Below are 23,854 nucleotides of genomic sequence, written 5' to 3' on the forward strand. Positions count from 1 at the left end.
AAAAAAAAAAAAAAAAAAAAAAAAGAATTCCCTTGTTCCTTTTCTTTTAATTTCTTGTCTTTTTGATGATAGTCATCCTAAAAGGTATGAGATGATATCTCATCATGGCTTTGATTTGCATTTCCCAATGAGTAATGATGTTGAGCACTACTTCATGTACCTAATGGCCATCTGCATGTCTTCTTTGGAAAAAAATGTCTAGTCAGGTATTCTGGCCATTTTTTAATCTGATTTTTTTTTGTTTTTGTTTTTTTTTGCTATAAGTTGTATGAGCTCTTTATACATCTTGTGTATTAGTCTCTTATATACATAATTTGAAATATTTTCTCCTATTCAATAAATTGTCTTTAATTTTGTTGATGGCTGCCTTTGCTGTGCAGAAGCTTTCAGTATCATGTAATCCTACCTATTTATCTTTGCTTTTGTTGAGTTTGGTGTCAGATTAAAAATATCATCACCAAGACCTACATCAAGAAGTTCTGCCTACGTTTTCTTTTAGGAGTTTTATGGTTTCAGATCTAACGTTCAAGTTTTTAATCTATTTTGATTTAATCTATTTTAATTTTTGTGTATTGTGTAAGACAGTGGTCAAGTCTCATTCTTTTGCATGTAGCTGCCCAGTTTTCCTAACAACATTTATTGAAGAGGCTGTCCTTGGCTCCTTTGTTGTAAATTAATTGACCATATATGCATAGGTATATTCCCAGGCTCTCTATTCTGTTCCATTGACCTATATTTCTGTTTTTACGTGAATACCATACTGTTTTAATTACTAGAGCACTGTAATATAGTTTGAAATAAAAACATGTGATACCTCTTGCTTGTTCTTTCTCAAGACTGCTTTGGCTCTTCTGGTTTTACTATGTTTCTATACAAATTTTAGGATTATTTGTTCTATTTCTTTGAAAACTGCCATTGGAATTTTGTTAGGGATTCCACTGAATTTGTAGATTGGGGTAGTATGGACATGTTAACAATATTGATTCTTCCAATCAATGAGCACAGAATATCTTTCCATTCATTCGTGTTTTCTTCAGTCTTTCACTAGTGTCTTATAGTTTTCAATATTACAAGTCTTTCACCTCCTCAGTTAATTTTATTCCTAGGTATTTTATTCTTTTTGACACAATTATTAATGGGATAATTTTCTTAATTTATTTTTCTGATAGTTTGTTATTAGTGTATAGAAATACAACAGATTTTGTGTCCTTCAACTTTACTGAATTTATTAGTTCTAACAGTTTTTTGATGGAGTCTTTAGGGTTTTCTATATATAATATGTTAACCATTTGCAAATAGTGAAAGCTTTACTTCTTCCTTTCTAATTTGGATGCTTTTTTTTTCCTAATTGTTCTGGCTAGGAGTTCCAATACTATGTTTAATGAGGTCAGGGAAAGTATGCATCCTTGGCTTCTTCTTGATAATAAAGGAAAGTTTCAGCTTTTCACAACTGAGTATAATGTTAGCTGTAGACTTGTCATATATGGTCTTTATTATGTTGAGGTACATTCCCTCTCCACCCAATTTGTTGAGAATTTTTATCATAAATGAGTGTTGAATTCTGTCAAATACTTTTTCTGCATCTATTGAGATGATCATATCAGTTTTTATCCTTCATTTTTTTTAATGTGGTGTATCACACTGACTGTGGATGTTGAACCATCCTTGCATTCCTGGAATAAATCCCACTTGACAGTGGCATGTGATCCTTTTAATGTATTGGTGAATTCAGTTTGCTAACATTTTGTTGAGAATTTTTACATCTAAGTTTATGAGGAATATTATATTGGCCTTTAACTTCTTTTCTTGTGGTGTCCTTGTCTCCTTTTGGTATCAGGGTAATGCTTATGTTGCAAAATAAGTTTGGAAGAGTTCTTTCCTTTTCCATTTTTTGGAAAAATTTGAGAAGGACTGGTATTAATTCTAAATGTTTGGTAGAATTCAACAGTGAAGCTGTCTGGTCCTGGACTTTTGTTTTGGGGAAGATTTTTGATTACTGATTCAACCTCCTTACTAGTAATTGGTCTATTCCAATTTTCTATTTCATTATGATTCAGTCTTTGTAGACTGTATGTTTCTAGGAAATTATCCATTACTTTTAGATTCTCCAATTTTTTGGCATATAATTGTTCATAGTAATCTCTTATAATCCTTTGTATTCCTATGGTATCAATTGTACATCTCCTCTTTCATTTCTGACTTTTATTTATTTGAGTCCTCTCTTTTTTTTTTTCTTGGTTAGTCTAGCTAAAGTCTTGTCAAATCTATTTACCTTTTCAAAGAACTAGCTCTTAGTTTCACTTATCTTCTCTAATGTGTTTTGAATCTCTTTTTAGTCTAATCTTTGTTATTTCCCTCCTTCTACTAACTTTGGACTTCATTTATTCTTCTTTTTCTATTTCCTTGAGGTCTGAAATTCCATTGTTTGAGACTTCTCTTATTTCTTGAAGTAAGCATACATCATAACAAACTTCCCTCTTAGAACTGTTTGTGCTACATTCCATAAATTTTAACATGTTATATTACTTTCATTTGTCTCTATGTATTTTTTAAATTTCTCTTTTGGGTTTTTAAAAATTTCTCCTTTGATTTCTTCATTGGCTAACTAGTTGTTCAACAGCATGTTGCTTAGCCTCTACATATTTGTGGCTTTTGAGTTTTCTTCTTGTAACTGATTGCTAGTTTCCTACCATTTTGATTGTAAAAGATGTTTGAAATGATTTTGATCCTCTTAAATCTATTAAGACTTGTTTTGTGGCTTAATACATGATCTACCCCAAAAAGTGTTTCATATGTACTTGAGGAGAATGCGTATTCTGTTGCTTTGGGATGGAACATTCTGCATATATCTGTAAAGTCCATCTGTTCTAATGTGTTACTCAGTTATTGATTTTCTGTCTGGATGATTTATCTGTTGATGTAAGCAGAGTATTAAAATTCCATACTGTCTTGCTGTCTACTTCTTCCTTTAGGTGTGTTAAAATTGCTTTATATATTTAGGCATATCTATGTCAGGTGCATAAATATTTACAAATGTTATATCCTCTGATAGGCTGACCAATTTATCATTATGTAAATCCATATTTGTCTCTTGAAAGGTTGTTTTAAAGTCTTTTTGTTTGATATAAGTAGTTACTATAGCTTTCTTTTGGTTCCCATTTGCATGAAATATCTTTTTCTATTCCTTCATTTCCAATCTGTGTTTGTCCTTACATCTAATGTGAGTCTCTTATAGGCAGCATATAGATGGGGTCTTGTTTTTCTTTGCTTGTTTGGTTTTGTTGTTGTTGTTTATCAATTCAGGCACTCTACAACTTTTATATGGAGAATTTAGTCCATTTACATTTAAAGTATTTATTGATAGGTATTACTTATTGCCATTTTGTTCATTGTTTATTGGCTATTTTAGTAGATCCTCCCTATTCGTTTCTTCTTCTCTTGGTGTCTTCCTTTGTTGTTTGGTGACTGTCTTTAGAGGTATGCTTACATTCCTTTCTCTTCATCTTTATATATTTACTATAGGTTTTGCTTTGTGGTTACCATGAAGCTTATATATAACATGAAGCTTACATATAACAACTTATATCTATATCAGTCTATTTTAAGTTGATGACAACTTAAGTTTGATCCTATTCTAAAGCTCAACATTTTTACTCTCCCCCATTCCATTTTTTTTTTTTTTAGGGGGGTAGGGTTGGCCACTTTCCCCTTTTTTTTCTTTTTTAAATATAAATTTTAGGTAGTTAACACACAGTACATAATGGCTTCAGGAGTCAAATTCAGTGATTCATCACTTCCATATAACACCCAGTGCTCATCACAACAAGTGCCCTCCTTAGTACCCAACACCTCCCTCTGTCAACCCATAGTTTGTTCTCTATCATAAAGAGTGTATTGTGGTTTGTTTCTCTCTTCTCTTTTTTTCATTTCATGTTTTTGATGTCACATTTAACATCTTTTTATCTTGAGTGTCATTGTAATCATAGTTATTTTGACTATATTTGTCTTGCAACCTTTGTACTAGCTTTATGATACAGGCATATTAAGGAGTAAATATTAGTACCCCCCAAGGCTGTACTCTCTTCAACCACATGACTCCATCTCTTCTATTTTGTCCTTGTTACATGTTCAAAAACACTATTCTTGTACTCCATGCACTCCATTTTTTCTCTTTCATGATTTATACCCCATGTAATGTGCAATTAATAAGAACCAGCAATAATTAATCTCCATCTATCATGTTAACTGTTACTACTGACATCATGTGCAGGTACAAAAATCAGTAAGATGGACAGTATGACTTATACATTTGTGCATATAAAAAGTTAATGCAAGAATATCTGTTCCAGTGTCTTAGTTAAGAATGAGAGTTTTTATGATGTGACATGAAAAAAATTAAGTACTTGAGAAAGTAATTTGTAGTGATCCCTTAATATTTAGCAAAATTGCTTAACTAGCTAGCCACCTTAACAGGCAGATCTAAATATCTTTCTACATAGCTTATGATGTATTTTAAATATGAAATAAACGTTTTTAAACTTCACTTGATATAGCTGTTTTGTAATATGTGCTGTGGTTAACTATTCTAGTATGTTGGACAGTAAAACTAAATGTAACAGTTCCAACATTTCTCCTGGGAGAGATTTAGGGCAGACATATGTTCTTCATCAGAGTTTCCAGCAGAAATCTTAGAAATCAAGAGGAAAAATAAACCTTATTATACCAAAGAGTGTTGCAAACCATAATGGAAAACAACAGTCTTAAAGTTGTTTTTTTTTGTTTTGTTTTGTTTTGTTTTGTTTTGTTTTGACAGCCCTGAAACAAACAAACAAAAAATTTGAAACAGTAGAAATGAAGGTGTATTTCTTTTTTTTTTTTTTTTTTTTTTATTTANGGCTCCAGGCTCTGAGCTGGCAGTCAGCACAGAGCCCGACGCGGGGCTCGAACCCACGAACCGCGAGATCATGACCTAAGCGAAAGTCGGGCGCTTAACCGACTAAGCCACCCAGGCGCCCCTGAAGGTGTATTTCTTAATGAAAAGTCTAATAATGGAATGTCACAATAACTAAGAATCCATAAGCTTGAATGAAGAAATGAGGTAGAATCCCTCTAAAATAAATTTTACCTTACTTCTTGAACTCTTTCAGACGAATGGGTGGATTTTGTAATCATGGTTTTGTACACCATCACCTACTGTAATGAGCTAAACTTTCATTCAAGTGTGGGTAACAGGAAGATTGGCGATGAGCTTTTAGGATAGATCACTCTTCCAGTTACCATAGCAACAGCCTTGTCATTGCCAAACCAGGAGGGATGCTTAAGCTCTAAGGAACAACTTCTCAAGGGAAAGAGTTTTGAAATTTTGAAAACTATTTTTCAATTGGAATAGTGCCCTTAGGAGCAATAATCTGCAGAAATGCATAGTCTAAAATTTGATTAATTACTGCTGCAAACCTGTGAGATGAGGGGAAAAATGCAGAGGTGATAGAATAAAGGAAGCATAAGAGGAGAACTTCGTATTGACTCCTCATCTTTTACAATTTTCTGTTTGGAAGTACTTCATATTTTACTAAGAAGACTAACTTTCTACAAGGCTGGGAAAAGTACTTGGCCAACTATGAAAAATGTTTTGTTTGAAAGATATATCTCCACTAACATACTTAAATGTCTTTGCCTGTGGTAACAGAGATGAAAGTTTTTATAATAAAGTGGCAGACACGAATTGCAATAATAATTTTATATGGTCTATGTTTACCTGAGCTTTTCAAAAGAGGAAAGCTGTCATAAATCATTGCAACTAGATTTTTCACTGTTGGTTGTAGAATGTGGCTTTGTTTCACTATGGATAAGTGCACAAAAATGCTTTCCATTTGGAAAGTAGATCTGAAAGTACCATGAAGTATCTTCCACAACCCATTGAAAAACAAATTCTCGGGGCACCTCAGTGGCTCAATCAGTTGAGTGTCTGACTTCAGCTCACGTCACGATCTTGTAGTCTGTGGGTTCAAGCCCCACATTGGGTTCTCTGCTGTGAGCACAGAGCCTGCTTCAGATCCTCTGTCTCCTTCTTTGTCTCTCCCCTGCTCATGTTCTCTCTCTCAAAAATAAATAAAACATTAAAAAAAAAAAAAAGAAAAAAATCCTTAACTGTTTCCTCATTCAAAGTTGATGAAGTTCGAAACTCTATTAGGTTTCCTCTGGGGGATGCAAGGGAACCTAGTTGAGAGCTCCCTAGATTATGTTTACCTTCTCAGTATCCTTAAGAACAGTGCTTTCCAAACTGGACCTGCCTTTCCCCAAGTGTTATGTACAATTGATCTTAAAAAGGGCATTGGACAGGTAAGAAGGGATAATGAGAAAAAAAAAAAACTTAGGAAACAAGATACCTTAAAATCAAAATTTTTAAAAAGTTGAAGATGATTTAAAAAATTATGGTCCATCATGAAGATAATTTATAGATTTTATCCAAATCCATGTGAAATTTTGATTATTCCATTTAGAGTAACAGGAATCCTAACATCATTTTTTGCCAAAGTTCTGGGAATTACGTGGCAAAGGAAGCACAACTATACATCTAGCTAAAAAAAATACCATCTTCACAAAATTTGGGAAGAATTTATGTTACTATTCCTTCCACAACTTAACTCTTCATACTGCATTAACAAAATAATATTCCTGATTTCTTGAGAGATTGGAATATCAGATTCATGCTCTCCTGGCAATAGTCAGAGGATCTTCAGTTTGACACAGTCCCCACCATTCCCTATTGCCCTCTCTATTTAAAGACTGAATATCCTTTGGTAATTGTCATCACATTTTCAATGTTGTTTTTCTGAAACCTAACCTATTTTTCTTCTTTACATTACTTTCTGAGCCCTGTAAGCATTTGAGTTTGATATTCCTTTTGTAACACATGGTTTCAAAAATTTTTAAGTATGATGATACCATATAATTATGGATTTGGTATCTGTTAACTGAAAGATACAAAGGAAAAAATTCTATAACTTCAGCAAAATCCTTAAATGAATTTATATTTTATAAATCATAATGGTACCCACAAATACTTATATATTTATATGTAAAGAATAATACTTAGTTTATGGATGATGCACAAAGCACATATGGAGCCGTGAACCTTTTGCTCCAACTCTTATATTTTTCTAGGGACCCATGAGCCAAAAGTTGGGAATCACTAGTCTAGTAAAAAGAATTCTGGACTAGGAATTAGGAGACACAATCTCTAGTCCCATCCATGAATAAGCTATTGGTTGGTGATCTGAGGCAAGTCAGTCAAACTTTCAGGGCCTTTAGCTTCTCATGTGCAAATTGAATAGACTGGATAATTGTCGAGAACCTTTGTATCCATAGAACATAATAATTTATGCCTTATGAGCCATTATACCTATAAAAACCCAGGCAACTGTGGACAGACCAAAAGTATACCTGGGTTTTGCTCAAAGTCAAAAAGCTTATTAGGAAGGGAATTGCCATGGGGGACAAAATGGTAACAGTGAAAACTGCAACTCTACTCTTTCCAAATTTAGATTTTAGACTCTTTGTCTGAAACCATGTCTGAGACATTAGCAGTAGATTTGTGAATAAATTATCTCAAGCAGAATGCAGCATTATAGATATACTTAATTTGAGCTCAAGTGTTTGGGCTATCATTTTTAGACATGTAAGCTTATGGGCTCAAACTTACATGTTTGTTTCAGATCAAAGGAGGTACTGGGTATAAAAGTGATTTAAACACTATAGTATCATTTAGAATTATCAGATACACAATGATGTTATTAGCTGTTATTTCTCCAGTCCTTGTCTATAGAGGATTCTACTTGGTCAAACCCCAATAAACAGCAACTTGAAATTCTTTGTTCATAGATGTCATTTAATTCTAAGTCATCAGAGCATCCAAAATCACACATTTTGGGTGTTTAATTCTATTTGGTCTAACATGTTGTTCTGCAGTGTTCTGTGTGTTTGTCTTGTATCTAAAATGACTGGAAGCTCTTTGAGGAGAGCTAGTGCCAAAGGATGGTAATGATGATGGTAACAAAATAACAACAGAGATAAAAAATAACCATAATGACATCAAACACATACAGCACATGCCCCAGGACCTGTGCCAAGCACTTTGACTGTTTTATCTCATGAGTTTGGTACGATCATAGAACCAAGTAGTATAGTACCAAGGATGAGTATGAGTAGGAGTATGAGGAGACTGAGAATCAGTGAAGTTAAATGACTTACTCAAGATCACACATGTGACTGGGGCTCCTGGGTGGCTCAGTCGGTTAAACGTCCGGCTTCAGCTCAGGTCATGATCTCACAGTTCGTGGGTTCGAGCCCGATGTCGGGCTCTGTGCTGACAGCTAGCTCAGAGCCTAGAGGCTGTTTCGGATTCTGTGTTTCCCCCTCTCTCTGACCCTCGCCTGCTCACCCTGTCTCTCTCCCTCTCTCAGAATAAATAAAAAACATTAAAAAAACAAAACAAAAAAAAGATCACACACCTGACTATGAAGATCCAGAGTCAGAACTAAAAGCCAGACACGTGACTCCTAATCCTGGACTGAGGGCCTTTACTTTCCAGAACCGCCACCCCCAGGGTTTCTATGCTCTGCGAGCTTAGAATAATACCAGGTATGCAGACATGTTCAATAAATACTGATCGAAAATACTCGTGATATAAATCCAGTGATCCTAGCACACAACAGCACATTATTTCAGTATAGATTATAAAAGAAATTTCAATATTATAACTGTAAAATTAAAGCACCGTGGGCATCACTCTGCCTTACAGTATATTGTCTTGCCTTAGAATTTCCTCTGTCAGGGAAACTCATAATGATAATTGCAGCAAATACAAGTTTCTTAGCTACTGTCCATTCTCACGTTCTTTCTTCAAACAGAATGCTGACTTTGTTCATGACACATATATGCCCAGTTAATAATATTCATCAAATTCTCTAGCAGCCAGAGGTGGTCATGAAACCCAATTCTAGCCACCGATACAAGTCTTTTGGGTAGGACAGACAGAAATGTTATTGTTTTCCAAGTATGGAAAAAGGTAGACTCCATTAGGATATGCCTCTCACTTTCAATCTTCTTCCTTTATCATCTGAAGCATGGACATAATAAGTCAAGGAGGAGTGCCTACCTCATGACCATGATGGCAAAACCAGGAAAGAAGGAAGGGAGGAAGAAAGGAGGGAAGAAAGGAAGGAAGGAAGGAAGGAAGGGAGGGAGACAGACAGAGAGGGAGGGACGGTGGGAGGAGCCAGAAGGAGCATGAGTTCTGCTGCCGGTCTCTGAACCTACTGCTGAGAAAAAATAAATCCCTATCTGTTAAACTAATTTGGTAAATTTCCCACTACACATATCGAGGTATAATCCTAATGCAATCATACAATAAGTGATGATAATTATCACAGGAAGAATTATCAACAGGAAGAAGAATAAATACAGTTTCCATGGTATTATCATGCCTCTATCTTGAACCATAGATTTTTTGGGTACTTTGAATCACTCATTCCCTAGCTTTACACTAAACTAAACACATCTAGCCCCTACTGATCTTTCCTTTAAAGATACCATAAAAACCTAGGGAAATAAATCAATAGGTAATATAAAACCTGTTTAGTAAAAAGAAATTTTTCCAAAGTAGTTTGGGATGTCAAAACTACATGCAAGCTTTGTTTTTCTTCTTTTTCTGATTCCAGAGCCTTCTGAACAACATATGTTAGAGCACTGGTCTGCTCCTAATGGCTTGTATGTGTGCCAAGTTCACAAGTCAGGTAGGTAGGGATTGAAGTGGTCAAAGCTCCTGGGACTGGTTGCTTCTGACTAAAACGTTCTGTCCACTTACCTGGGTACACTATGCAAACATACTTGTCGTCTATGTGTGTCACCGTGGGAATGTGGTTGGGAGGCACTCCCCTGCATGATGGCCAGATGCTATACAAATAACAACAGCCATGGAGAAAATTACTTATTCACAGTGTGTATGGACTGGAAATTAACTCATACACATAACACCATCTTATTTTCAGTAAAATCATTGAGTGGTCAATAGGCCACTCGTTTATTATCTAGGTTCAGAGATGGATGATATGCTGACAAACACACACTGCTAGGAAATGACACAGCCAGGACTTTTGAATCAAGGATTTCTACAACTAAAATCTATGCTTTATCTGATACACCTCATTGTATGAGGACATTCCAAGCTGACACAGATCTTTAAAATTAGAATTTTGATTTCATTCTCTGAAGAAAGTTCAATGGTTTTCCTTTATTTTCTCTTGTTACTCCTATGCAAACATTAGTGTATTTGGAAACTGATATTCGCTTTGAACTCAGCAAGACCAAGAAAGCATGCTAACTGACATTTTCAGGCCATACCAATTTTCTTTTTACAGGTCCTATCCCTGACACCCAGAGAGCCAGTCCTTGTTATTTTGTGTGAGTAGAAAAGAGAGTTTTTGCCCACCACTCTCCCTAAAATATAGCTATCAAAAGGAAAATAGTATGCTGCCATTGGCCATGCTTAAATTTCGGTTTGTTTTGCCAATTACAATTTCTCATTGTCCTTTCCATAAAAGGGGAGAATGGGGAGAAATGAAAGAAATTGCCAAAAGTAAATTACATATTCAACATATAAAAATATGAATTTTAAACACAGGGAAGTTATTGTCAAGAGATATTATTAAAAGATAAAGAATTTAAGTTTGCTACTCCTATTTCAGAAAGCTAGACAGCCAATAGATTTCAATGACTGTAAATAATATCTTAATTTCTTAATAGCAATGCATAAACAAAGAGGATATATGCACAAAAAAAGGAAGGTATGATAAAACATCTATAAGCAGCTGTTATACACAGAGTAAAAACCACAGGCAAAATGTACAGTATTAATCAAGTATTAATTCTCTGTTCCTAAAATTACATGATGGAATGGTTGAACATGCATGGCATACAACAATACATGTAAGCAAGTGAGTTACAAAATATAATAAATGCAATGGTTATGGAAGTGAGCCTGTAGCAGGCTTAGAATCTCTTGTTGAAAGTTCTGGCTTCCGAGCCAGAACACCTGGGTACAAATTCTGATCCTTTCCCTTTTGGGTGGTGATCACACACTTGAGTTTTCAATACAGAAACAGTATTGTTTTCTTGATTCTATCAACACGGGGATGAATAAAATTACAATACAAAATGTGGAATTCTGATTAATTGCTCGCTTAAAACAATATTTTTAAGCCAAATTTCATTGACCCCAAAATGTGCACAAGGCATAAAAGAAATTCTGCCACCCAGTAACAAGTGAGCCAAGACTATAAACTCGAATAACATAAATACAACACTGTCGGCAAGTTCATGCCAGGCTAACCTAGATCCACGATAGGCCAAGCATTTGGAAGGTAACCTGGAAGGCAATTCTATTCTTCCTATATACACTGGAATATCTCACCTTCTTCTACAAGATGGAGCCAACTGCTACTCCAACACCATCCTAGTGCTTTTTGTCTTGAGATGTAATCAGTCTCCTCAACAGCTAACTGATAATGTAAATACTACACTTCTCAGGACATTTGACTAGCCAACAGACTTAATAAGGGGTAGCTCTATGGCCAAGTAAAAGTCTATCTTCATAAATAAACCTTTTGGTGTCCACAGAGGTTGATCAACACATATGTATTCCACTGGTAAGTTCACTGATGCCAAATTTAAATAGTGTACCTTATCTACCCCTGTTGAAACTGTACATGCAAAGTAAATCTAGCTAGTAACGTATACTTTGTATTGCAAAACAAGAGGTCTCTGAAATTTTTAAATATACTAAATCTCTCACAAATTCTTATTTTGAAGCTTCATTCACTAAACTTACTAATTTTCCTAATATAAACATGAATGCACAGAAGTGTTTTTAAATGTGAGATCACATTTAAAAGCAAGAAAATGCAATATCCTAAGCAATCATAAATAGAGAAACTAATAAAGGGTGAAACGCTGGGTCAATAAACACCTTGAGTTAATATTAAATGAATACTCATACAGCATGATTTCAATTCCCAAAATAATATAGTAACATACTAACGTTTCAGAAAAGCCATCCAAATAACCTCAGCTAAAACAAGCCATCTTTGTTGTCTGTTTCTGAAATTATGCATTTTAAGAATAACTTCCAATCAAATTCTCCTAGCATTGAAATTTACTTTGAATCAAATTACTATTCGAGGCACTATATAAACCATATTAAACTTTTCTAAGTCAATATTCATTTACAGCCCAGCAAACACACGTCATCACATACAGTGCTATAACTTAATGAAATGTGAGTAAATTCCACGAGTTTTCCTTAAGTAAGTTTTAAAGTTGGCAGATAGGTTCCAGGCAAAGCAAGGAAACATTTCATTTTTGTGGAAACTTCTCTGGGTTTCCATCTCGTCAGGGTTTTGTTTGCCATAACCAAACACAGACAAGGTGGGCAGGTGAGTGCACGGCATGGAGCACCAAGGTCAACAACTACACAACCTCTTTCTGAGCCATCTGAAAAATTCCCTCAGGGAGACACAACAGGCCACAGGAGGAAAAGTTGGAAAATACATACTGTGCCTCAGTGGAGCCTTCCTGAATGGAGAGGTCTACAGACACCTACACACACACATTCATGGGCACACGGAAACTAGACAGGTTTTTAAAGTATTTAAGTTTTGTGTGTAAGCTTCGACAACTTTTCACTCCTAAACAGAACCGGGCTCAATCCATACTGATGGAAATAAGATTTGCACAAAACATAAATAATACGGAGTTTGATAAGAAAAACAGAAATGAGTATCTCCATGAGTTACATCATAGTAAAATGGTAACATTTTATATATTTCCCCCGAAATCAGCAGAGCCTACATTACTGGCATGTTTAGAGATTATCTGAGATACTACCAATTAACTCAGATTCAAAATGAAAGATGAGAAGTCAAAAGTATGAAAGTACTCTTGAAAACTGAAATTTTCAATCCTATGACATTGGGTAGCATCTTAGGGCAGTTTTGTGCATGTGTGTACTTTTTCTTTTTTAAAGTTTGAAATGATAATTTCAAAGAAAACATGTCAACAGAAACCCTTTCAAATACGCTTACTGCATTTTATTTTTCCTTACAGATATTATACCCTGTGAGAATTCTGCTATTTTAACAAGGCTCTAAAAATAGGAGCTGTGACAGGCAACTAGAAGGCCGTTTCACTACAACTGGGAAAACAAAACCAAAAAAACCCCACAAAAAAACAAACAAGCGCACACACACAAAAGCCACTATAATGAAAACCTAATCCTAAAGGCTGGCTAGCATTCATTAGGCCTCATAAAACTCCAGATAATTCCAATGAACATGGTTACATCCTCTTCCTAAAATGCCTTTATTTTTAAACCCTTTTCTGTATCAGTGACTTTTTATGTCCTATTGTTTTTATTAAACACTCACCTGTGATTTGTTGCAGCAAAGGTGACAATTCAGACTCTTCACAGAAGACCTGAGCCAATGCTTTCTTCACTTTTTCTTAGGCTTCCCCCAGGTCACTGTCCATTGCCAACTCTCCGCCGACAGAGTAGATATAGATCAAGAGGGTCAACAGGTCTTCAGGGCTGTAGTCATCGTTGGTCCTCTGGTTCAAAGGCTTCATCATGGGCAGCAGCTGATTTAACACAACGGACATGGGTGCCTCCCCAATGCTCTGGAATATAAGGTGGTGATATGAAAATACGTCATTCTTATACAAAGATGTAATTTATGCATCGTGTCAGTCCAAAGACAGCTTGCGAACAAGCTTGTGATGTTTGCTGACTAGGTTGCCTTTTATTTGTTTGCTTCTTGTCCTGGAGAGAATGCTGTGAGAAATTTGGCATTAGATTGACTGTTTGTAATGATCTAGTTTATAACACTGCACTAGTCAAGTTGTAGAACCTTTTGTATTGTCTCACATATTGCTTAGCCAAATAAGAATCCATTAGTTTTATAAGTGTAAGGACTTCAGATACTAGAATTTTAAATTAAAAAAGTGTATTTTTAAAGCAATATGATTAAAAATAAAAACATGTCAGCATCCATATATCTAAACGAATGCTGACGTTCTTTAAGAGGAATTACCTTAAATTTTACAGCATATTCTTTTTAATATTCTCTATATTTGGCAAATATTAGTCAGAATAGATTTTTTAGGAGCGCCTGGGTGGCTCAGTTGGTTGGGCATCTGACTTCGGCTCAGGTCATGATCTCATAGTTCATGAGTTCCAGCCCACATGGAGCTCTGTGTTGACAGCATGGAGCCTGGAGCCTGCTTTGGATTCTGTGTCTCCCACTCTCTCTAACCCTCCCCCACTCTCACTCTGTCTTTCTGTCTCTCAAAAATAAATAATAAACATTTAAAAAAAAATTTAAAAATAGATTTTTAAATTCCAAATTCAAAGTTTACTTTTATTTTCATGTAGTTTTTAATTTTTAAAATTTTAATTCCTAATAGTTAACATACAGTGTTATGTTAGTTTCAGGTGTACAATATAGTGATTCAACACTTCCATACATTACTCAGTGCTCATCATGATGAAAGTGCACTCTTAATCCTTTCACCTATTTCACCCATCCCCCCCCCCCAACTCCCCTCCAGTAACCATCAGTTTATTTTCTATAGTTAAGTGTCTGGTGTTTGTTTGTTTGTTTTTTTCTTTATTTTATTTCTTTGTTTTAGTTCTTAAATTCCACATATGAGTGAAATCATGTGGCATCTGTCTTTCTCTAACTGACTTATTTTGCTTAACATTATAGTCTCTAGCTCCATCCGGGTCACTGAAATGTGAAGATTTCATTCATTTTTATGGCTGACTAATATTCCATTGTATATATAAACCACATCTTCTTTATGCATTCATCTATCAATGAATACTTGGGTTGCTTCCATAATTTCGTTATTGTAAATAATGCTGCAGTTAACATAGGGGTGCATATATTCTTTCAAATTAATGTTCTGTATTCTTTGGGTAAATACCCACTAGTGCAATTACTGGATCATAGGATTTTTTACAACAATGAAAAGTCATTTTCTGCTAAATCTGGTGGAGAGAAAAAGGGATTGGACAGGGCAATGTCACTTAGGGTTCAATATATCTTTGGATCTGAAGGCAATTCAGCTTTTAAAACTTAATTTTTTTTCCTTTTAGCTCTTCCACTAATTTCATGAGTGATATTTAGCAGAGAATTTCAAAGTTCCTTGCATGTGATAACAGTACTGCATTTCTGGACTAACCTAATAACTTCTAGGTAACTATACCATGTCTCATACAAATTCTGAGATTTTTTGTAAATAGATAGATCCCTATTTTAAATAATATGTTTTATTTAACCTATAATATAAAATAATCCTATAAGATAAAACTCAACTATTTGTACTTATATTAAAATCAGGGGCCAAATGATCACAACTTGCAACTTTCATGTCATTCATTCAAAAGGGTTCATTGAACGTTTACTATATTCTAGGTACTATTCCGGGTCTAGGGATGCAGCAGTGAACAAAAAAAATTCCCTGCTCCATACAGCTTACGTTCTAGTTGGGTGAAGCAGACAATTAAAAATCTAAAGAAGTAAAATATATACTATACTAGATGGTGGTCAGAGCCATGGAGATGAGTAAAGCAGAAGAGAAGGAAGATGGGACTTTCGTGTGTGTGTGTGTTTGTGTGTGTGAAAATGCAATATTTTAAAAGGGTTACAAAGGGAATGTTGGAATAAAAAAAAAAAGGCCTATAGAAATGTTCTCTCTTTGAATGAAGTTGATGGCCAGCAGCTGGATGTGATTCTGTATTGGGATGATTACTCCAAAACGAACTTTTCTAGTCATTTCCACACCTGGAAAAATTTGGATATATCATCTCAAGGTTAAGGTTCACAATTCTATTATTTGGTACACGAAAAACAGCTGTTACCATTTATTTCCACGAAAAAACTTGGATGTTCACAATGCACCAAACAAAAACAAACTGATAAGTCTCTGGAACGGATAGGTTCAAATGGAAAAGAACAGGAAGATTTTACTGTTACATGGTGACAAGACATGATTTACCAAGTATAAACATACCCACTTCTCAAAGGAAATGGCTGAAACATTTGAAGGCATCCGAGGACTGTCCTATTGCCTCAAGAGTCTCTGGAGACAAACATTGAAGTGTTCTTTGCTTTACAAGCTGCCAAGAGCAATTTATAATAAAGGGGCTGTGTAGTTGGCCTGTTAGAAGTGGGGCCGCGGGGGCCATAGCTTTCATTTTTCCTTTTTACCCTATCACCAGCATCTTGGATAACATTACGCAGATTCCTTTATTGTTTTATATCCCATTTCTAAGAAGCAGGTATATGCATCAAGTATCTATCCTACAGGAGCCCTTTGAGTCCCTTCCCAGAGCAAAAGCATCTTTTAAAAGACAGTTACAAAAAGGAAAACAACGTAGAATCACCATCATAATCACATGAAAAGATTTACCCACTAACATCTGGTCATGAGAGCATCATTTTCAAGTTGTTGATCTAAAATAAATTGCCAGAGAACAGGGAGTGTGACTCCCCTTAGTGACTCTAGCAAACTTCAGTTAGCTAGATAATACCTGCGCACCCCAGTTTCTGAAATTACATTCTAATCTGCTTCAAGTGTACCCAAAAGCTAATTATTGAGTTGAATACAAAGCCAAGAATACTTGCTAATCATCTTTTTTTTTTTTTTTTTAATATTTTTATTTTATTTCTAGGATAGAGAGAGACAGTGTGAACAGGGGAGGGTCAGAAGAGAGAGAGGGAGACACAGACTCTGAAACAGGCTCCAGGCTCTGAGCTGGCAGTCAGAACAGAGCCTGACGTGGGGCTCGAACCCACGAACCGCGAGATCATGACCTAAGCGAAAGTCGGACGCTTAACCGACTAAGTCACCCAGGCGCCCCACTTGCTAATCATCTTAAAGAGGCATGTGATATGGTGGAAATAAAGAGATTCCATTTCGAACACCCAGATTCCAAACCTGACTGTACCACTAACTAGCTCCTTAACCTCGTAGGGTCCTGCTGAACTCACATCTCTTCATCTCTGAAACGACATAATGTGACTAGAAGGTGGCTTGGTTCTTAAACCATATTTATCCCAACATCTCCATTTTCATTTTCATCCTTTTTTTAAAAAAAAAATTATCATTGTTGATAGTAGGCAATGAATCATATTTCGTTATTGGCTATCCAGAAAACTACATACAAATGCTCAAAAAAAAAGAAAACGTTTCCTGCAGAAACAAATGTAGATACAGAAATACCATAGATATGTGTGTGACAAGGGCTGATATACATACATCTGTTTCCTAATTCTGCCACTGAGAGAATGTAGAAGTAATGACACCCTGGTGGCAATGAGCACAGCCAGGGTTCAGATCTTGGCTTCTAATATCATTCTAAAATAAAAGAAATCAGGAATCCTCAGAGAAATGGCTGATGCTAGAGAGGTAGGGAAACTATAAGAAGAACTTGAAAGATCTTCTTGTGCCAGAAAGTAAGAAGTCCATAAAAAACAAAAGGATGGGGCATGGCAAAAGAACACAAGAGACAACTGGAAGGCCTCCCCATGGCCAAAGTGGGAACAATTTGAGCAAGAAAATAAAACAGTAATGGATTATAACCCAAAGCACAAAATAAATGTGCATTGTGCCATAAGTGATGGCATACATACATACATACATAAAGAACAGATAGATGTTCTTTACAGAAGAATTCCAAATAACTTCTGTAGATACTGCCCCCTCCAAAAGGTAGAGCTTAATCCCTCCACTTCCTTAGTGTGGGCTGTACATAGTGACTTGCTTCTAAAAAATCATGTACGGAAAGAGGAGGGAGGAGAACTTCATCTAAGAAGAGATAAAGGTTAACATCACCAGTGATAAACTCAAATGATGTTATGTGTCCCTAATATGATATGATGAGAATGGTGTTTCACTTTTGTGGTATTCTTCTCCCAAACCTGTAACCCCACAACAAAAACATCAGATAAATACTAATTGAGGAACATTCTACAAACTGCTTATCTAGCAGTACTCCTCAAAACCACCATATCATTGGCAATGAGAAAGAATGAAATCCTGTCATTTGTAGCAATGTGGATGGAACTGGAAGGTATTATTCTGAGTGAAATAAATCAGTCAGAGAAAGACAGATATCATATGTTTTCACTCATATGTGGATCTTGAGAAACTTAACAGAAGACCACGGGGGAAGTAGAGGGGGGAAAATAGTTACAAACAGAGAGGGAGGGAGGCAGACCACAAGAGACTCTTGAATACAGAGAACAAACTGAAGGTGGATGGGGAAGTAGGGGAGAGGGGAAAATGGGTGATGGGCATGGCAGAGGGCACTTTGTGGGATGAGCACTGAGTGTTGTATAGAACCCAATTTGACAATAAATTATATTTTTAAAAAAAACCCCACCAAGTCATGAAAAACAAGGAAAGACTGAAAAACTATCATATACCAGATGAGACTAATGATAAAATGTAATGCAGTATCCTAAATGGGATCCTGAAACAGAGAAAGAACATTGGGGTGGGGGTGGGGGAACCACTAGTGAAATGAGAATAAAGTCTCGAGTTTATAGTTAATAATAATGTACCAATATTGGTTCTTAGTTTTGACAAGTGTACGACAGTACTGTAAGATCTTAACAATAAGGTGAGGGATATACACAACTCTCCGCTATCTTGACAACTTTTCTATAAATCTAAAAACATCCTAAGGTGAAGCATTTATTGGCAAGGGGAGGATGAGAGGAGGAGAGGGGAGGCGAAGGGAGTCCAGGGGAAGAGAGACAAATCCAGGTAGTTGTGGATCTCCTTGAGTCAGACTGAAAGTTCCAGGAAAGACAATTCTAGCTGGTAATAATTCCTCACAGAGCCATCAGCCAAGATAAGGGACTGGTTTAGGAAGCAGTGAATTTCCCAAAGGGAGGGAAGGGGGTTGTCTGACAAGGATGACCCAGAGGGAATCCTATGCACATTGGCTGAGAAGGCCACCTAGACCTTCCTAGTACTTTCTATAAAAGGATGGCTCCAGACTGGATGTACATCCATTTTCTGATATTCTCTGCTTTTAGAATGAAACCTCAACAAGAAGAAGGAAAAGATCAGTGAGACCCTAGATTGAAACCTTTCTAAAGGTGAGAGAAAGAATCTGAGTAGGATTAATAATGAAGGTATGGGAATAAAATTAGATGCTGGGGTGCTAGCTATACCGCTTACCAGCTGTGTGGCCTTGGGCAACTTAATTTAACTTCTCCAAGTCCCAGGTTCTTCACCTGCAAAATGGGCAAAATACCACAAATGCCCAAATAGTAAGCAATCCCATAGGCACCGATTTTCATATGGGGACAATTACATAAACTACTTAGTGATTTTAAATAGAGTAATTCCCACAATGGAGCAGTCTTTGTAGGACCCAGGCATAAGAGGATACCCTCTTTTCTGAGGGCTAATTTTGGGGAAAACACTTCACCTCATATTTGAGGATAGACGATAGCTTTTGCTTCACAAAATTGCTCTCCAGGTTTAAGAACAGAAGCAAATCACAAAGCACAGTGACTGGTGCATGGCCTCTGCTGCATATTAACAGACTGCTACTACTACGGCCTACTTGCTACCCCAGGGACTCCTTTCCCACCCAGTAGAAGTGACTAAGATGACTGGTAGGAAATGAAAAACCTTCTAGGAATAAAAAGTTCATAGTCTCGAAGGAAAGAGGGGCAGCCGACCAGTAATGGGTGTGACACCACATCTGGGAACTTAACTGCAAAGTTAATCAAAGGTTAAAGATAATAGAAACATTATTAAAACACACACACACACACACACACACACACACACACACACACACACACAGCAAACCATAACCAAAGCAAAAAAATGGCTTCTTTATAAAGTACCGGGGATTAAATTTCTCGTTCATTTTGATATAAATGAGCCAACTAGTAGGAGGTGGAAGACTAGAGATGTGTCTAGATTGATAGAACTTTTAAAATTTTTAATTCTGCAAGTCTGGAGTTCCTGTTATTTTTGAATGAGTCCCCAGTAACTCCATACAAAGGCTCTCTGTAAAATGCATGTTATCTTTAGAAAAGCCTTTTTTTTTTTTGCTTTGGCTGAATTAAAACACCGCTGCAGAGTCAGAGTCTGGCTCTGTGCGGGTCTGCAGGCACGGGAACACGGAGGCCATCTGCCTTGTGGTTGCAGAGGGGGCAGGACTAGCTCACTGCTCTGCCAAGGCCTGCAGACCCTCAGTGGAACTCAGAGCCACTCTAACGTGTGGCTGGAGAAGCCACCTCTGCAATTCCTCCCAAGTCTAGCTCGGTCATGGGATGCTGGATTGGGGAATGCTGCCCATGAGGGCCTCAGGGAGTGCCTAAGGCCCTTCTGCCCCCAAATCACCAGCCATCCTTGAATTAATAACATTAATACAGGTTTTTAAAAACTTTATTTATTGTTTAATTTACCTTCAAGTTAGCATATAGTGCAACAATGATTTCAGGAGTAGATTCCTTAATGCCCCTGACCCATTTAGGCCATCCCCCACTCTCACAACCTCTCTGGCAACCCTCTGTTTGTCCTCTGTATTTTTAAGAGTCTCTTAGGTTTTGCCATTAATACAGGTTGTAAATGCCCATGATTAAAGCCATTCTGCTTGTCTAGGGGAATGGGCTTCTTTATATGCCCCGGGGCAAAATGCAACAACAGATCTTGGTTAATTCAGTGTGTGAGGATAAGTCACTGATGCACTCATGAATTCATCAACAAATGTTTATTGTGTACATCCTAAGTACCAGACACTGTGCTATAATCTGGGGATACAAAGAACAAGGCAAGACACAAAAGGCGAGGAGCTTACAGGTGGGTGGGAGTAGGAGTAAACAGCAGTGGAGATGCAGTAATTGCTCTAGTAGAAGTTTTCATTCACTTTGGAAAGGCAGCAGAGGAACACCAAGTCCTGGAAGAGATGGTACCTCAACTGAGCCTTAAATAATCATCAATAATCTCAGGGAGGAAAAAAGCTCTGAGAAATGACCAATGGGATAAGACACTTCCTTTATTCCTTCAACAAATATTTAACACACACTTACTAAGAGTGTGTAGTAGGTAGAATACTGATCCCCCAAAAAGGCCCACATTCTAATTCCCAGAATGTGTCATAAGCAAATAGGGCAGAAGGGACTCTGTCAATGTGATTAGAGTTACAGATCTTGTGATGGAAATGATCCTGCATGATCTGAGTGGGTCGGATCCACTCACATGAGTCCCTAAAGTAGAGAACCTTTCCTGGCTATGGTCAGAGAGAGATGCAATGCTGCCAGCTTTGAAAGTAGAAGAAGGGGGCCACGAGCCAAGGAATGCAGGGGCCTCTAGCCTGGAGAAGGTGAAGAGAGAGATGCTCCCCTAGAGCCTCCAAAAAGGAATGCAGTGCTGCCAATACCTCGATTTTTGTCTGATGAGACCGGTGTTGGACTTCTGACCTATAGAGCTGTAAGGTAGTTAAGCTTACATAGTTTTAAGCAGCTAGGTTTGTTTTGATTTGCTACAGTAGCAACAGGAAATGAACACAAGTGGTTTTGTGAGGTAGGGCATGAGAAGCTCGGCATCAGGGCCCAGAGGCCAGACAAAGAACTTGGTCCATGGTAGAGTTCCATCAATATTGTTCAGTGACTAATCAAACAAACCAGAGCAAGTGTGAATAGGTCCCTTGTGGTACTCATTCCCTTTGTCCCACCAAATTTAAAATTTTCTACTTTACAATTTTTTCTAGAACTAGTCAGTTCAAAAACCATGTAATCTCATATATGCCAATATACATCAAGCTCAGAATAATCAGTGGTTTTCAAAGTGTGGTCTATAGGTCCAAGATCCCAGTGACCTTTTCAGGAGGTCAAAACTACTTTTATAACCATACTAAGACATTCTTTGCCTTTTTCACTGGGTAGACATTTGCATTAACAGTGTAAAAATAATGGTGGATAAAATTGCTGGGATCTTAACAGATCAAGGAGAATGGATCCAAACTATGCTAACAGTCATTGTATTCTTTGTCTCTATACTATGTATTCACAGATGGAAGTTTTAAAAAACCAGTTTCACTTACAAAGGCCATGGAGTAAGAAGTAAAAATTACTACTCTTATAAAATTTCAACCTTTAGATAAATGTTTAATATTTTATGTAACAAAGTAGGAACTATATGCATAAAGCATTTCTCTCCTGTACACTAAAGCACAATGGCCATCTTTTTAAAAATATTTTCTTAATGTTTATTTATTTTTGAGAGACAGAGAGAGACAGAGCACGAGCAGTGGAGGGGCAGAGAGAGAGAGGGAGACACAGAATCTGGAGCAGGCTCCAGGCTCTGAGCTCTCAGCACAGAGCCCAACGCGGGGCTTGAACCCACGAACCGTTAGATCATGACCTGAGCTGAAGTCAAACGCTTAACCGACTGAGCCACCCAGGAGCCCCCATAATGGCCGTCTTCAGGAAAAAACCTACACAGTTATTTGGGGTAGGAACCTAACTAATTATTTCTGTCATGTAAAACCATTGTTACTTGAAAGAATGACAGAGAAATTATGATTATTAAGACTCACGTACTTGGCAAACATTTTCTCAAAAATGAACAAAGTAATCTTGCTCCTTCAAGAAAAACAATTGATACATTTATTGCCAATGATAAAATTTTGGCTTTTAATCAAAAATTCAAATTTTGGAAAATGTGTATCTACCAATGGCAGATTCTCTGTACTTACACAATGAGATCAATGGTGACATTAAAAAATGTGATTATTTTCAATTGCATAATGCATGTGTCAACATTTGGAAGATTTGCATAACTTAGTGAGCCAATATTTGCAAATAACCAAGGCATGATGTAAGAAAATCAGGAATATACAAAAGATCTATCCAGAATACACCGTAGACCAGTTGATTTTAATGTAAAAGAGTACAAAAAGCTCATTGATATGCATTCAGATTCCACATTACAATTTACCCTTTAAAAAATCACTGCTTGTAGAGTCTAGGCGTGTATCAAAAAAGTATATCTGAAAAGGGTATCAAAATATTCCACCTTTTTCCAATTCTGTATCTGCATGATGTTGGATTTTCTTCATAAATTTCAACCAAAACAACATATGGCAGCATACTGAATGAAGAGGCAAATATGAGAATCCAGCTGTTTTCTACTCAGTGACACATTAAAGAGATTTGCAAACATATAAACCAGTGCCATTCTTACTCTTTCTGCTTTTGGAAGTATAGTTATTTTCCATAAAAATATGTTATTTATGTTAGCATGTAATGAGTTTGTTATTTTTAAAGGAATTAAAAATAAAATGTTCTCAGTTTTAATTCTGAATACAGTATATACAAATAATGACCCATTTAAGGATATCATATCCTAAAAAGAAAGTTCATTATTTTTGACCCTCTTTTGCCTTACTCATGGCAAAAATGCAGATAAAGTAGTGGGAAGATTGCTTTAACTACATTCTTTGAGAGATATGCAGAACAGCATGCATCTTTATTTATTTATTTCTTTGTGTTTTTAATTTTTTTAATGTCTTTTATTTTGAGAGACAGAGACAGAGAGTGAGCGGGGGAGGGGTAGAGAGAGAGAGACACACAGAATATGCAGCAGGCTCCAGGCTCTGAGCTGTTAGCACAGGGCCCGACGTGGGGCTTGAGCCCACGGACTGTGAGATAATGACCTGAGCTGAAGTTGCTCAATCAACTGAGCCACCCAGGTGCCCCCAGCA

At 36.6% G+C, this 23,854-nt stretch overlaps 1 protein-coding gene across 1 annotated transcript in view; it reads right to left on the minus strand.

Annotated features, from left to right (window-relative positions):
* SCFD2 (sec1 family domain containing 2) overlaps positions 1-13,740 on the minus strand; it is a 231,514-nt gene extending 217,774 nt beyond the window's left edge. The window contains exon 1 of the mRNA XM_039241068.1: positions 13,482-13,740. The gene's annotated coding sequence lies outside the window, so the exon portion shown is untranslated. The remainder of the gene's footprint in view (positions 1-13,481) is intronic.
* Positions 13,741-23,854: the final 10,114 nt, after the last annotated feature.

This window comes from Hyaena hyaena, unplaced genomic scaffold, assembly GCF_003009895.1.
Source record: "Hyaena hyaena isolate Hyena2069 unplaced genomic scaffold, ASM300989v1 scaffold_187, whole genome shotgun sequence".
NCBI classification, from domain to species: domain Eukaryota; kingdom Metazoa; phylum Chordata; class Mammalia; order Carnivora; family Hyaenidae; genus Hyaena; species Hyaena hyaena.